The sequence below is a fragment of the Molothrus aeneus genome, chromosome 4, assembly GCF_037042795.1.
Source record: "Molothrus aeneus isolate 106 chromosome 4, BPBGC_Maene_1.0, whole genome shotgun sequence".
In the NCBI taxonomy this organism is placed as follows: domain Eukaryota; kingdom Metazoa; phylum Chordata; class Aves; order Passeriformes; family Icteridae; genus Molothrus; species Molothrus aeneus.
In genome coordinates this window covers 4,217,684-4,230,902 of record NC_089649.1, presented here as the reverse complement: position 1 = coordinate 4,230,902, position 13,219 = coordinate 4,217,684, and the positions used below count along the sequence as shown (strand labels likewise).

The window sequence follows — 13,219 nt, the reverse complement described above, 5'->3', positions numbered from 1 at the left end:
CTGATACCTTAAGCTGCACACACCTGGAATGGGCATGCTCGGCCAGGATAGATGGCAAGCGGACCACCTAAAATAAAAAAAAAAAGTGGAGATGCTTAGAGCTGCACCAGAAACTGAGACATCAGCAAAAACAACTGCTTCTGTACACTACTCAATGCTCACCTCGCCCACTCGGCCTTGACTGCTGCTCTCAGCCTTGACTTCCTAAAAAGTGAGACAAAGAAGACTGCTGTAACAGCCATCATTTATGCTCCCTCTACAGAGACAAACAGTGACTGACCTGCTCGGGGGAATCCCCTCACCCGAGATGGGGGGCTCTGCCCTGGATTTTATCCTTCTGCACCTGAAAGAAAGGACAAAAGTCAAAGAGCTGCAGGCTAACTTAAGAGCTCCAGACATCTTGTGTCCACCTACAAATCCCATCTAGAGTCCAACTACACCCCACATTACAAACATCGAGTCCCCGGGACTTCGCGTATTACACCAGGCTATGCGGCAGGGCAGAGCAGCTCCAGCACAAATGTGTGCGCAGACACCCGTGACACAGGACAGGACAAACAACGGGGACACAACAGGAACAGAAATCTCTGGGTAAGGAAAATGACAGCGAGCACCGAGAGGACGCAAAATTAGAAGACCGAGGTGAAACTGATGGCGGGCTGATGAAGTTCAGAGAACCCTGGAGGAACAAGATGCTAAGTGAATGATTTATTCCAAGAACTGCAAAGATGGATGCCCGAGAATCCTACGGTCAGAAGCCTCTACCTGTCCCCACATTCTTACAAGTCCTAATCCATCATAACAGAACCTTGCAGGGTGCAGCTGTCTGTACAGCTCAGAACAAGACCTGACAAGACATCTGACTGGATGCTTCGAAGAAGAGTTGCTATTCTGATACCTGTCTGAGCTACCGAGTTAAAAGTTCCATGGCATCGGTGCCAGGGCAAGGAACGCTGAGAGTACAGATGCTAAGACTGGTGCCAAGGTTTCTGACATGCCCCTCAAAGGGCTATGATAAACAACACATAATACACAAAAGACAAGGGACACAATACACACCGGGACTGCTCTGCCCTGCTCACCTCAGCACTGGGATCAAAAGTGAGATTTTGCTTTTATGGGGCCTAAGGGGCCACTTCATGGACACTCCTCACCGCCAAAGAGGACTCAAACCCCCCCCTCCCAGTAATTCCCAAACCAGCACCCTGCTTTCATCCCCCATGGGGGTCGTGGCCCTCTACTTCTCTCTCAGACATCCGGGGATGCCGGTCTCAGGTGCGAAGAAAGGAAACCTCGTCAGCCGGGAAGGTCCTGCTGGCACCAGGCTGGTGTCTCTTAGACAGCTATATTAAAGAAAACCAAACATCAAGGCCGGATCGTGGCACCACATCGGCCAAAACCCCACAAGCCTGCGACTCACCCTTCTCCTAAGAAGGCCCGGCTCCTCGGGCCGCACGCTCCGGCCGCGCTCGGAGGCCGACGCCATCGTCGTGGGGTACGCCTGGGTTAAGAGGACAGGAGGTGACGTGGCATTGCTGAAACCTGAGCGGACCCTCGCTCCTCCTCCCTACTTCCCTGACTCACCGCAACTCCACGGCAGTTCCTGATGGCTGCCTGGAACGCAGGGCTCGTGAGAGCGGCAAACCCGGTCCGTCGGCCCGTTGGGGATGGGAGCTTGGCATGCTCCGAGCAGATGGCCTAAGGAACAAAAACGAGAATGGAGACTTAGACTTGCCCCAGGAATTGAGACCTCAGCAACAAGCAAGGCTACTGCTCACTGCTCACCTTACCCTCTTGCACTTGACTGCTGAGATCCAGCTATACTTCCTAAAAATAAAGACAAAGAACAGTGCTGTAACAGGGCCACACTTGACACTCCCCCTGCACAGACAAATGGTGACGGACCTGCTCAGGGGAACCCCCTCACCCAGGATGGGGTGCTCTGCCGTGGATGCAATGCATCTGCACCTGCAAGAGAGTTAGAACATAGGTCAAACACCTGCAGGATGACTCAAAAGCTGCAAACACCTTATATCAATCTAGGAACAGCATCTAGAGTCCAAGTACACCCCACATGAAAAATTTCAACCCCCCAGGGCTTGTCCTATTACACCAGGCTATGCGGCAGGGCAGAGCAGCTCCGGCACAAATACGTGCGGACACCCGTGACACAGGACACACAGGACACGACAAACAATGGGCACACAACACGGACAGAAATCTCTTGGCAAAAAAGATAACTGCAAGGACCGAGAGCATGCCAAATGAGATGACCGAGGTGAGACTGATGGCAAGCTGACGTGGCTCAGAAAACCCTGGAGGAACAAGATGCTAACTGAATGATTTATTCCAAGAACTGCAAATATGGATGCCCGAGAATCCTACGGTCAGAAGCCTCTACCTGTCCTCACATTCTTTCAAGCCCTAATCTGCCATAATGGATCCTGGCAGGGCATAGTTGTCTGTACAGCTCAGAACAAGACCTGACAAGACATCTGACCGGATGCTTCCAAAGAGAGATGCAATTCTGATACATGTCTGAGCTCCCCAGGCAAAGGTTGTATGGCATGGGTGGCAGACCAAGAAATGCAGAGATCACAGAGGATAAGAACAATGCCAAGGTTTCTGACAGGCCCCTCAAAGGGCTAAGGTAAGAGACATGAGATACCCAAACAACACACAAGGCACGATAGACAAGGGACATAATACACACCGGGACCGCTCTGCCCTGCGCACCGCAGCACTGGGATCAAAAGTGAGACTTGGCTTTTATGTGGCCTAAGGGGCTGCTTCATGGACACCCCCCCACCTCCAAAGTGGACTCAAAAACCCATCCCAGTATTTCCCAAACCAGTACCCTGCTTTCATCCCCCCTGAGGGTCCTAGCCCTCTACTTCTCTCTCAGACATCCGGGGATGCCGGTCTCAGGTGCGAAGAAAGGAAACCTCGTCAGCTGGGAAGGTCCTGCTGGCACCGGGCTGGTGTCTCTTAGACAGCTATATTAAAGAAAACCAAACATCAATGCCGGATCGTGGCACCACATTGGCCAAAACCCCACAAGCCTGCTACTCACCGTGCTCCTAAGAACGCTCAGCTGCTCGGGCCGCACGCTTAGGGCACGCTCGGAGACCGAGGCCGTCGCCACAGGGGATGCCTGGGTTAAGAGGAGATGAGGTGATTTGGCATGGCTGAAACCTGAGTGGACCCTCGCTCCTCCCCCCTACTTCCCTGACTCACCACAACTCCTCAGCACTTGCCGGAGGCCACCTGGATGGCACCTTTAAATAGAAAAGTTCAGGGCTTCATCACCAAGTCCTGTAATGCATCCACAGGGCTCACATTTGCAGGAAACCCGGAGCATCGGCCGGCTGGTGACGGGGGCTCGGCATACTCCGAGTGGATTGCCTAAAGCGCACAAACGAGAATGGAAGCTTAGAGCTGCACCAGAAATTGAGACCTGAGCAATAACAACTGCTTCTCTCCACTGCTCACCTTGACTGCTGGCATCCACATTTGCTTCCTAAAAAGAAAGACAAAGAACAGTGCTGTAACAGATGCATCATTTACACTTCTGCTGCAGAGACAAACGGGGCCTCACCTGCGCGGGGGAAACCCCTCACCCGGGATGGGGCCCTCTGGCACACATTTAATCCATCTGAATCTGAAAAAAAAGTTAGGACAAAACTCAAACTGTTGCAGGATAACTTAGGAGCTCCAGACGTCTTGTGTCCATCTACAAATCCCATCTAGAGTCCAACTACACCCCACATTACAAACTCCCAGGGACTTCCCCTATTGCACCGGGCTATGCGGCAGGGCAGAGCAGCTCCGGCACAAATGTGTGCGCTGACACCCGTGACACGGGACAGGACGCGACAGACAGGGGGGACACAACAGGGACAGAAAGCTCCTGGCAAGGAAAGTGGCTGCAGGGACTGAGAGAATGCAAAAGGAGATGACCGAGGTGAGACTGATGGCAACCTGATGAGGCTCAGAGAACCCTGGAGGAAGATGCTGGCTGAAGGATTTATTCCAAGAACTGCAAAGATGGATACCCAGGAATCCTACGGTCAGAATCCTCTCCCTAACCTCGCATTCTTACAAAGCCTAATCCGTTGAAATGGAGCATTGAGGAGCACGGCTGTCCGTGCAGCTCAGAACAAGACCTGAAAAGCCACCCGACTGGATGCTTCCAAAGAGAGATGCAATTCTGATGCCTGTCGGAGCTACCGAGTCAAAAGGTCAATGGTCTGGGTACCAGGCCAAGGAATGCAGAGATTACAGATGCTAACAGTGATGCCAGGGTTTCTGCTTGGCTCCTCAAAGGCCTAAGGTAAAGGACATGACACATCCAACCACACAGAACACACAATAGACAAATGACACAATACACACCGGCACTGCTCTGCCCTGCGCACCTCAGCACTGAGATCAAAAGTGAGACTTTGCTTTTATTTCCCCCCCAAGCCTAAGGGGCCGCTTCGTGGACACCCCTGTCTCCAAAGCGGACTCAGAAACCCCTCCCGGTGGGTCCCTGCCCTGCGCCCTGGTTTCATCCCCTCTGTGGGTCGTAGCCCTCTACTTATCTCTCAGGCATCTGGGGATGCCGGTCTGTGTCAGGTGCAAAGGAAGGCTGCCTCGACAGCTGGGAAGGTCCTGCTGGCACTGTTGTTAAACAGCTTCCTGCTGTTTCTTCGTCTGCTCCAATAAAGAAAACGAAATATCAATGCATAACCTCAGCAGCACATTGGCCAAAACCCAACAATTCTGCCACTCACTCTTTTCCCAAGAATGCCCGGCTCCTGGGGCCGCACGCTTCAGCCACACTCGGAGGCTGACGCCATCGTCGTGGGTACGCCTGGGCTAAGAGGAGACGAGGTGATGTGGCGCTGCTGAAACCTGAGCGGAGCCTCGCTCCTCCTCCCTACTTCCCTGACTCAACGCAACTCCTCGGCCATTGCTGAAGGCTGCCCTGGTGACACCTTTAAACAGAAAAGGCAGAGGCTTCATCGCCGAGTCCCGTGATACTTCCCCAGGGCTCGGGAGAGCGGCAAACCCGGCGCGTCGGCCGGTTGGTGCCTGGGGCTTGGCGTACTCCGAGCGGATTGCCTAAAGCGCAGAAACAGGAACAGATGCTTAGAGCTGCACCGGAAAGTGAGACTGGAGCAATAACAACTGCTTCTGTACGCTACTCAGTGCTCACCTTGCCCACCTCACCTTGACTGCTGATGTCCAGCTTTACTTCCTAAAAAGAAAAAGAACAGAGCTGTAACAGAGTCACACTTTACACTCCCCCTGCAGAGACAAACGGTGACTGACCTGCTCGGGGGAACCTCCTCACTCGGGATGGGTGGATGGATTTTGCCCTGGATTTTATCCTTCTGCGTCTGAAAGAAAGCGAGGCCAAACGTCAAAGGGCTGCAGGATATCTTCACAGCTCCAAACATCTTCTGTCTATCTAGGAATATCATCTAGAGTCCGGCGACACCCCACAAACTGCCTGTCCCTGAGCCTTGTCCTATTGCAGCAGCCTCTGCGGCAGGGCAGAGCAGCTCCGGCACAAACATGTGCAGACACCCGTGACACAGAACGTGACAAACGGGGGGACGTTAAACACGACACATTATACTTGTGGTGAGGGCCTCGAGGGGAAAAGGCAAAAGGGACCCCAAAGACACAGTAGGTAACACGGTACACCGGACAACACGACGTGGACCGGAACTGCTCTGCCCTGCCCGCCTGCACGCTGCCATCAAATGTGGAGTCTCTCCCTTGAGCTGTCCTAAGAGGCCCCTTGGAGAAGATTGCTTTTCCCTCTGCTAATTTTTCCATCTGTCCCAGGAACTCCCAACCCACTGCTCTCCCATCTCCAGGCCGTGGCCCCGACTTATCTTTTGGATGATCGGCGATGTGAATCCACGTTGCACCTGAAATGAGTCTGCCTCGGAGGGCCCCGTGATCGCCTGTTAGCCTCTCGGTCAGCTACAATAAAGAAAACCAAAACCAACGTATGAGTTCAGAGTTATGTGGGCCAAATCCCAGCAAGTCAGCTACTTGCCCTCTCCTGAGTGTGCCTGGCTCCTTCAGGCTCCACCTTCATCCTGATTCCAAGGGTGTGGCCTTTATTATGAGTGGCACCTGGGTTAGAGAAAAGCAAAGTTAAATGGCATTCCTGTGAGTGCACTGGATGACCTTGTGTGAGGAAGACATGGGAATGCCTCTGCTATGCTTCTGAAAAGCCTTGTGTGCGGGGGCCCTCAGATAAACACCCTTTCTCACCCTGCTGCCTGCAAACCCCCCTGCCCCCCAATAACTCCTAACTGGATACCTGCTCACCCTCCCTCTCCCAGTCACAACCCTCAACTCACCTGAAGCCTCAGTCTCAAACATCATTTTTGACACTGGGCAGATGCCTCCTGTGACATGATGAATCTGCTGAAAGAAGTGCTGTGCTTGACACAACCTGGGATCTCTGGAAGCTGTGCACCTCCTAAAAACAATAAAAACACAAAACAAGAACAAAACCAGAAATTGCAAATGCACTTTACCACCCCTAAACACAAAATCGTGAACTTAAATACTCCCTGTATTCCATGCCATTTTCTTCACAGGATCTTCCAAGCCTCTGTTGCTTTAGATGCCCAGAAACACCTGCTGAAAGCAAGCTGAGATAAGCTGAAAGAGCCTCTTCACTGAAATGACAGGAGAGCCCTTACCCCAGCACATCCCAGAGAGGGAATGAAGCCCCTCAGCAAAGGCTGGGGTTAATATAGCCCTGATGGTGCCCGCCTCCCATTCCCATGATGCCTGGGAAAAGGGAGGGGGCTAATCCCACTGAATATAAAAGCCCCCAGAGCAGCTGCAGCTGTTTGGCTCCTCTGACTCAAATTCAAAGGGAGGAAAGGCCTTGTTAAAGAAGAAAGCTCTTCAGAAAAATAACAGCGCTTTCTTTTTTGACACAACTACTAGGAGCAGAAGAACAGAAAAATTCTAAGACATAAAGCAGTGTGTTTAGGTAGCATACCTAGATAAATTGGGTAATTTGCTGTTAACTTACATAATTTTTCTGTGATTAATAAAAGCCATCTAATAAATTAACACCCAAAACTCCAGCAGCCCAGCTGGCCCTACCAAATCTCTCTGTTGATACATACAGTAAACAAAACCAAAATCCCAGGAATACCTATCAGAAGTCTAGGAAAGAAACCTCTTGAAATTAATCCTACCTCAAATACAAACCAACCCGTCCAGAAAGTGAGCTTCACTCAAAAAACTATTTACACAGAGTTAATAAGACCAAGAAATAAAACAACACACCATATACCACCAACGAATACAACAGTGAGGGAAAAAAACCCACGTTTTTTTTCTTTTTTTTTTATTTCAACTAACTTCCTTTATTAGCTCGAACCAAAGATTTTGCCAGGGCTGTAACAACAACAACTTCTTTTTCTTCTTCTCCTTCTGAAATGTCCCTTCTCCTTCCCAAATTCCTTACAACTTCTGAGTTTAAATCCAAGCCAAAAGCAAAATTCGTGCACTTGTGAGTCCGGTGCTCCTGTCAGATTCTGTCTCACTCCACATCTTCTCACACTTTCAGTCTGAGCGCTGTCCTGCCCTGATGAGTTTGACAGAAGCATTGGCACATGTTAAGAGAGCATTTCCCTCCCTGCCTCCCTCGCCAGAGCTGGTTTCCTTAGCGCATTTCAATCGATCCCAAGCCCGCAATGATGCGCGCTCACCTCAAGGCTCACAGCAAGCACGCAGCAGCTCAGGCTGACTTGGCTCCAGGGCTCCGTGCCTTGGATAGCTGAGAAAACTTCCCATGAGCCTCTGTCCCAAGACATTGGAATGCAAACCCAGCTCCGTCTCAGCGTCTCGGTGGGAGGCAGGAGCACATCTGGCTGAGCCACAAAAAATCCCTTCTTGGGCAGCTGCACTCTGCCGGAAAGGGGAAACACGTGCTAGTGTACAGCAGCTCAGAAACAATTCTTTTCTAATGTTACCTGTTCTACTTGACTGCTCGCTAACACAAGTCTCATTTTACCATTGCAGGGAGAACGCTGTAGGAAAATGTCTGATGAGCAGCCACAAAGGCCTCACTCCCTGCTACACAGCCTGCAACACCCTCGGCAGAGCGGAGCAGCCAAATCACCACACTCTCCTTGCCATGGGCAAGGGTAGAAGATGACTGGGGGAGGCATATAAAAAGAAGGGAAACGCTCCTACAAATGCACAGCCATTTGCTTTCAGAAGCCCAGAGTTCAGGATCTTCTCTAGGAAGCCAGACATGACATGATATTTCTAAGATTTTCTTCTTCATCGAAGGAAATGTACGTACATACACGCTCTTACAAATGTACCTACAGTTTTGGGGTTTTTTTTCTTCTGAAGCTCCAAGAATGATTTCCCATCTTGAGTCATTCAGAAGAAAGGGCCCCTGTGACTCAGGTCAGAAGGGCGCCTGCGTTTTTGATCACGACAGCTTTTGGGTTTACCCAGTGAGCAGGAGCAGCCAGAGCTGAGGCTCAGCAGAGGCTGACCCCGGCCAGCCCCTTCCTCCCTTCCCTGTGTCACAATGACTTCCAGGCAGAAGGATGCAAAGCAGGTTTGTGTCTTTTCTCTACAGTGCCAATAGGTAAAAGATGTAGGCTTTGAAATAACTAATGACCCTCTCTTTGAACTCTCCCAAGGACAGTTTTAAAGAAAAGACAGAAGATTGCTGCTAAATCCCTATGGGATAAGGACGAGAGCAGCAAGGAGGGCAGGTGTGTCCCCCCCGCAAGGGTGCACCCAGAGCCCCGGGCAGGGACGGAGTCACTGACTGCTCTCTGGGGACGAGACCCTCCCTGCAGGTGACACTGGCTTGTCCTCTCCCTGTGGCACAGGGACCTCCAGGCTCTATGACCAGCCTCATTTTGTCAGCATCCAGGTGCTGTGCTAGAGCCAGAGGGGTCAAGGCTTTCCAGAACCATAGGATCCTTGCGGTTGGAAAAGCCTTCTAAGGACATCGAGCCCAGCTGCTGCCCCAGCACTGCCAAGCTGCCCCCCCAAATCAGGTCCCTAAACACCACATCTTGACATCCTTGACATGTCTCCAGGCACGGGGACTTCCCTGGGCAGCCTGCTCCTATGCCTGACCACCCTTTCAGTGAAGAAATTGTCCCTCCAATCCAATCTAAGCCTTCCCTGCTGCAAGTTGAGGCCATTTCCTTTTGCCGTGTCACTTCTTACCCGGGAGACCTCGGTACTTTAACCTTACCTGCTCCTTCCCTAGGCGGTCTCTGGCTTGGCTGGATGAGAGGAGAAACACTCCCACCACAGGAATGGCACCTCAGGAGGTCCCACACCAAGGCCAGGGGGAGCAGCCGTCCTCGCCAGAGCTCGCACGTCCCTTCTCAGAGATTGGCTCTGCTTTTCCTCCCGGGCAGATCTCTGCTGAGTGCTGCACAATTGCCTGTTTGGAGGAGGGGGGGAAAAGAGGTTAGCCAAGTTTTTTATCTAGACTTAGCTGATGGCTTTGCCTCCTCCTGACTTCCTTCTGCTACAAAAACAGCTGCCTTTGGACTTCTAGGGGCAACTTGCACGTCATGCCTGAAAAGGAACTACAGAAAAGCGCCTCATTTTTAAAGCCTCAACCAAGAAGACAGATAATTGCAGCTTCTCCATGCCCACTGCCTGCAGAGCTGGCAGGCACCAGGCCAGCTCTGCTCCTCCTTCAAGTTGTTCCCAAATCTGCTGGAAGAACTGAAGGCTACTTTGGCCTTCCATTGCTCTGCTTGTCCCGAGAAAGAGCTTTGAGTGTTGTTACCCCTCCAGAAAGGAAGGGCCTTTCTGTCTCACACGCTCGGTGACACAAGGCTACGCCAAGCTGCAGCAGCCTCTGCTCCAGGTGGGAAGGGCTTCCTTCCTCCTCTGGCACTTGGCTGGCACAGGGCACAGGTTGCTCAGAGGTGCTGGGGCTGCCCCATCGCTGCAAGTGTTCAAGGCCCCTTGCTGCTCTGGGATGAGGCTCTGAGCAAGCTGCTCTATGGAAGCACATCCCTGCCCACAGCGGCAGCAGCCTTGGAATGAGGTGATCTTTAGAGCCCCTTCCAACCTGAATTATTCCATGATTCTGTGAACTGAAAAAAGCGGGGAAAGAAATCTGTAAAGGTCACTAAATGCATCAAAGCACATCCCCATGGAACCAATCCTCAGCAGCCCATCCGGCCAAGGTCAGAGCTGCTCTCTGCCCACCGAGGACACGGCAAGCAGCAGGGACCTTTCTCCCACTCTCCAGCACGGAGAAGTGGGAAGCCAGAGGGAAGTTTACAGACACCGGGAGGCGGTGGCACGGGACGGGGCGGGGCGGGCGGTCTTACCTTGCAAAGCTGGCGGCACAAAGGGCGGGCAGCGCCGCCGCCACGCCGGGATTTTCCGGCCCGCCGTCGCTTCCAGCACCTGGCGAGGGGCGTGCGCGGGCTCGGGGGGTGCAGCCCCGTTCCGACGGCGCTCGCCCGCCCCCGCTCGCTGCCCCCGGCCCGCGGAGCGCTGCGACCGTGCCTCCGCCGCCCGCCGAAAGCGGCCCCGCCGGGCCACCCCCCGCCCGGCCATTCTTCTCAGCCATCGTGTCCCTTTTGCACTCCTGAATGTCTTTCACCCCTGCCGGCCATTTACCGAGCCCGCCCCGCCCGCCGCTCGCTCCCGCCCCTCGCCCTTGCCTCGCTCGGCAGCCGCGTCGTTGCCCCGTGCCAGCGGCGAGGGGCAGGGCTCTGGCTCGGGGGGCTGCAGTACCGCGCTCTGGCCACAGGGCGGCAGACTCCCGGGTCCGCGATTTTCCCGCGCTTTTGGCCGCCATTTTGAGAAGGTCAATGAAGCTCCGTGACATTGGCGACGCGACGCACCCATGATGGCGGCCAAGAAAGGACCCCCCCCCCCCCCCCTCCGCCGAGAGAGGCGATTACTCAGATGGCGGTCAGAAACCCACCGAAATACGCCCGCCCGCGGCGCCGATGACCCCACAGCCCGTGCCGGGTACACCTGAAACGCAAGAGAAAATCTCGCCGGGACCACGTCGGCGTTCCGTGCAGGCAGTCCGGATACACACACCGCGGTCCTCCGGTTGCCCACCCTTTTGGCCGCCATTTTGAGACGGTCAAACAAACTCCGCCACGCGCCACGCCCAAGAGGGCGGCCTGGCGGCGGCGGGCTGCAGTACCGCGCTCTGCCCACAAGGCGGCAGCACTGCCGCCCACCCCAGCCGGGGGCGCCGCGCGCCTTGGGGCTGCGGGCAGCCAAGGCGGCAAAAAAGAACAGGGGCGATTCCCCCCCGCAAAGAACTCCTCTAAAAATAAATGCCAAAAACCTGCCTCTTACCCAACAAGAACCAAATAAGCCCCCTTTCTTTCAAGCCTTCTTGAAATAAATTTTATAGTTCTAGTTTTCCTAGTTCTATTCACACGCATATTTATACCGGACATTGATGTGTTACGTCATTTATACAATCTATTATGTCTATTCCTATTATCTGTATTTATTCATATTTTGTGGTTTTATCAATATCATTATATATTGATTGTATATTTCTAGACTTCGATCTAGATTTCTATCATACTTTTATTATTCCAAAAAAAAAAATCCCATCTCTAACCAAACAAATACCAAAAAACCCTTCTTTTAAACTATATTGAAATAGTTTTATATTTATAGCTTGCATAATTATATTCACATTTATAGTCACAGTTTATACTGATGCATTCTATTCATAATTACATCTCACATATATATTATTCACATCATAGAGATAAATTATTATTTTTATTATGTACCATATCTACTGCTACAACTTATTTTTTCTAATATTTTCAATTTTTATATCAACCTTGATGTATTCATGAGATATTTTTACAATTAGATTTCTACCTTTCTATTATTTGTATTTGTAGTTTTTATAATAAAACCCCTGCTTTTGCCAAATAAAAAACAAAACCATCCTTTCTTTTAAACTACTTTTAATAATATTGTTGTATTTATATTTACCCTATCTCTAATGTTTTATATATTATATCATAGTGATGTACTATATATATAACTATTTTATAGCTACTTCCTATAATATATAAGAAGATATATACAGTATCACTTGTATTATGTGTTGTATGGATTTATGTCACTTTAGATTTACAATCCTTTAATAATTTTATATCTATATCTGCATAGATTCGCAATACATTTCTATATTTAAAATTTCGTTTGAGTTGTGTTTATATTTATCATCTCTATTGATATATCTATAAACATACACAACGCTCTATTAAAAAATACAATATCTTATTGGAATATATCAAGACTTATGTTACCTGTTAAATTTTAAATATAGACCGAATAGATCAAAATAAAAGTTTATTCCCATTTCTACTCATCTACTTGTTTTGTTTAAAGATAGCTATCCTTAGAATTTTACATTTAAAATCCATTTCCTAAATACAAGGACAAAACAAACAGCATCGAATTCCCACCAATGTCTTCCATAACCATCAAGATACCTCCACCAGCCAAACAACTGCCAGCGAAAAAAACACACAACACTCTTTTCACTGACAGTTCTCATCACATCAGAAAAATGGAACCAAACGAAAAGAAAACCCTGGAGAAACACACGCAGCAAATCACAAAAGCCTCTAAAAAAATCCAAAGCAACTCACTCAACTCCCAACAGTGCCACTGACCCTGAACGTTATTAAAAAAATAACCAAAATTCTACATCTACACTAACTCAAGGAATAAGCAATACTCTGTCAAAAGTACTTTAGAAAGCGAATTAACTAACGAAATAGAAAAAAAAAATCTCAACCACTAAAAAATAAGAAAATAACTACCCAAATAAAAAAAAACCTACTTAAAAAGACCCACCATATAAACACCCACGTTCCCAAAAATAAAACTGATCAACAACCACCAAATACGTCAAAGGACAACAAAAAATGAAAAAAAAAAAAAAAAAGAAAATACATTTGTAAAACAAAAGTCCCCCAAACCAAATCAACTTTAATTTACAACACAAAAATTATTCCCAACTGAAGAATAAACGCATAGAGCCTCATTCGATCAAAATAAAAATACCACCCAGAAATAAACACAAAGCCTAAAGAGAAACGCAACCATTAACAATATCTCCCAAATGATCCCGTAACAATACAACATACACTACAATCAAACAAACCAAATCAATAAAAGC

The 13,219-nt window shown here is 49.9% G+C and overlaps 2 long non-coding RNA genes across 3 annotated transcripts; both read right to left on the bottom strand.

The window, feature by feature from the left end:
* Positions 1 to 4,513: 4,513 nt before the first annotated feature.
* LOC136555879 (uncharacterized) lies at positions 4,514 to 5,248 on the bottom strand. The gene is made up of 3 exons (XR_010783544.1): positions 5,218 to 5,248; positions 4,779 to 4,982; positions 4,514 to 4,698 (listed from the first exon to the last, which is right to left on the bottom strand). It is a non-coding gene; the product is annotated as an uncharacterized lncRNA (long non-coding RNA).
* Positions 5,249 to 7,368: 2,120 nt separating this feature from the next.
* Positions 7,369 to 11,048, bottom strand: LOC136555983 (uncharacterized). 2 transcript variants are annotated; one of them, XR_010783567.1, is made up of 3 exons: positions 10,970 to 11,048; positions 9,263 to 9,457; positions 7,369 to 7,941 (listed from the first exon to the last, which is right to left on the bottom strand). It is a non-coding gene; the product is annotated as an uncharacterized lncRNA (long non-coding RNA). The 2 variants fall into 2 exon arrangements; XR_010783566.1 differs by lacking the exon at positions 10,970 to 11,048 and adding an exon at positions 9,812 to 9,914.
* Between the last annotated feature and the right edge of the window lie 2,171 nt (positions 11,049 to 13,219).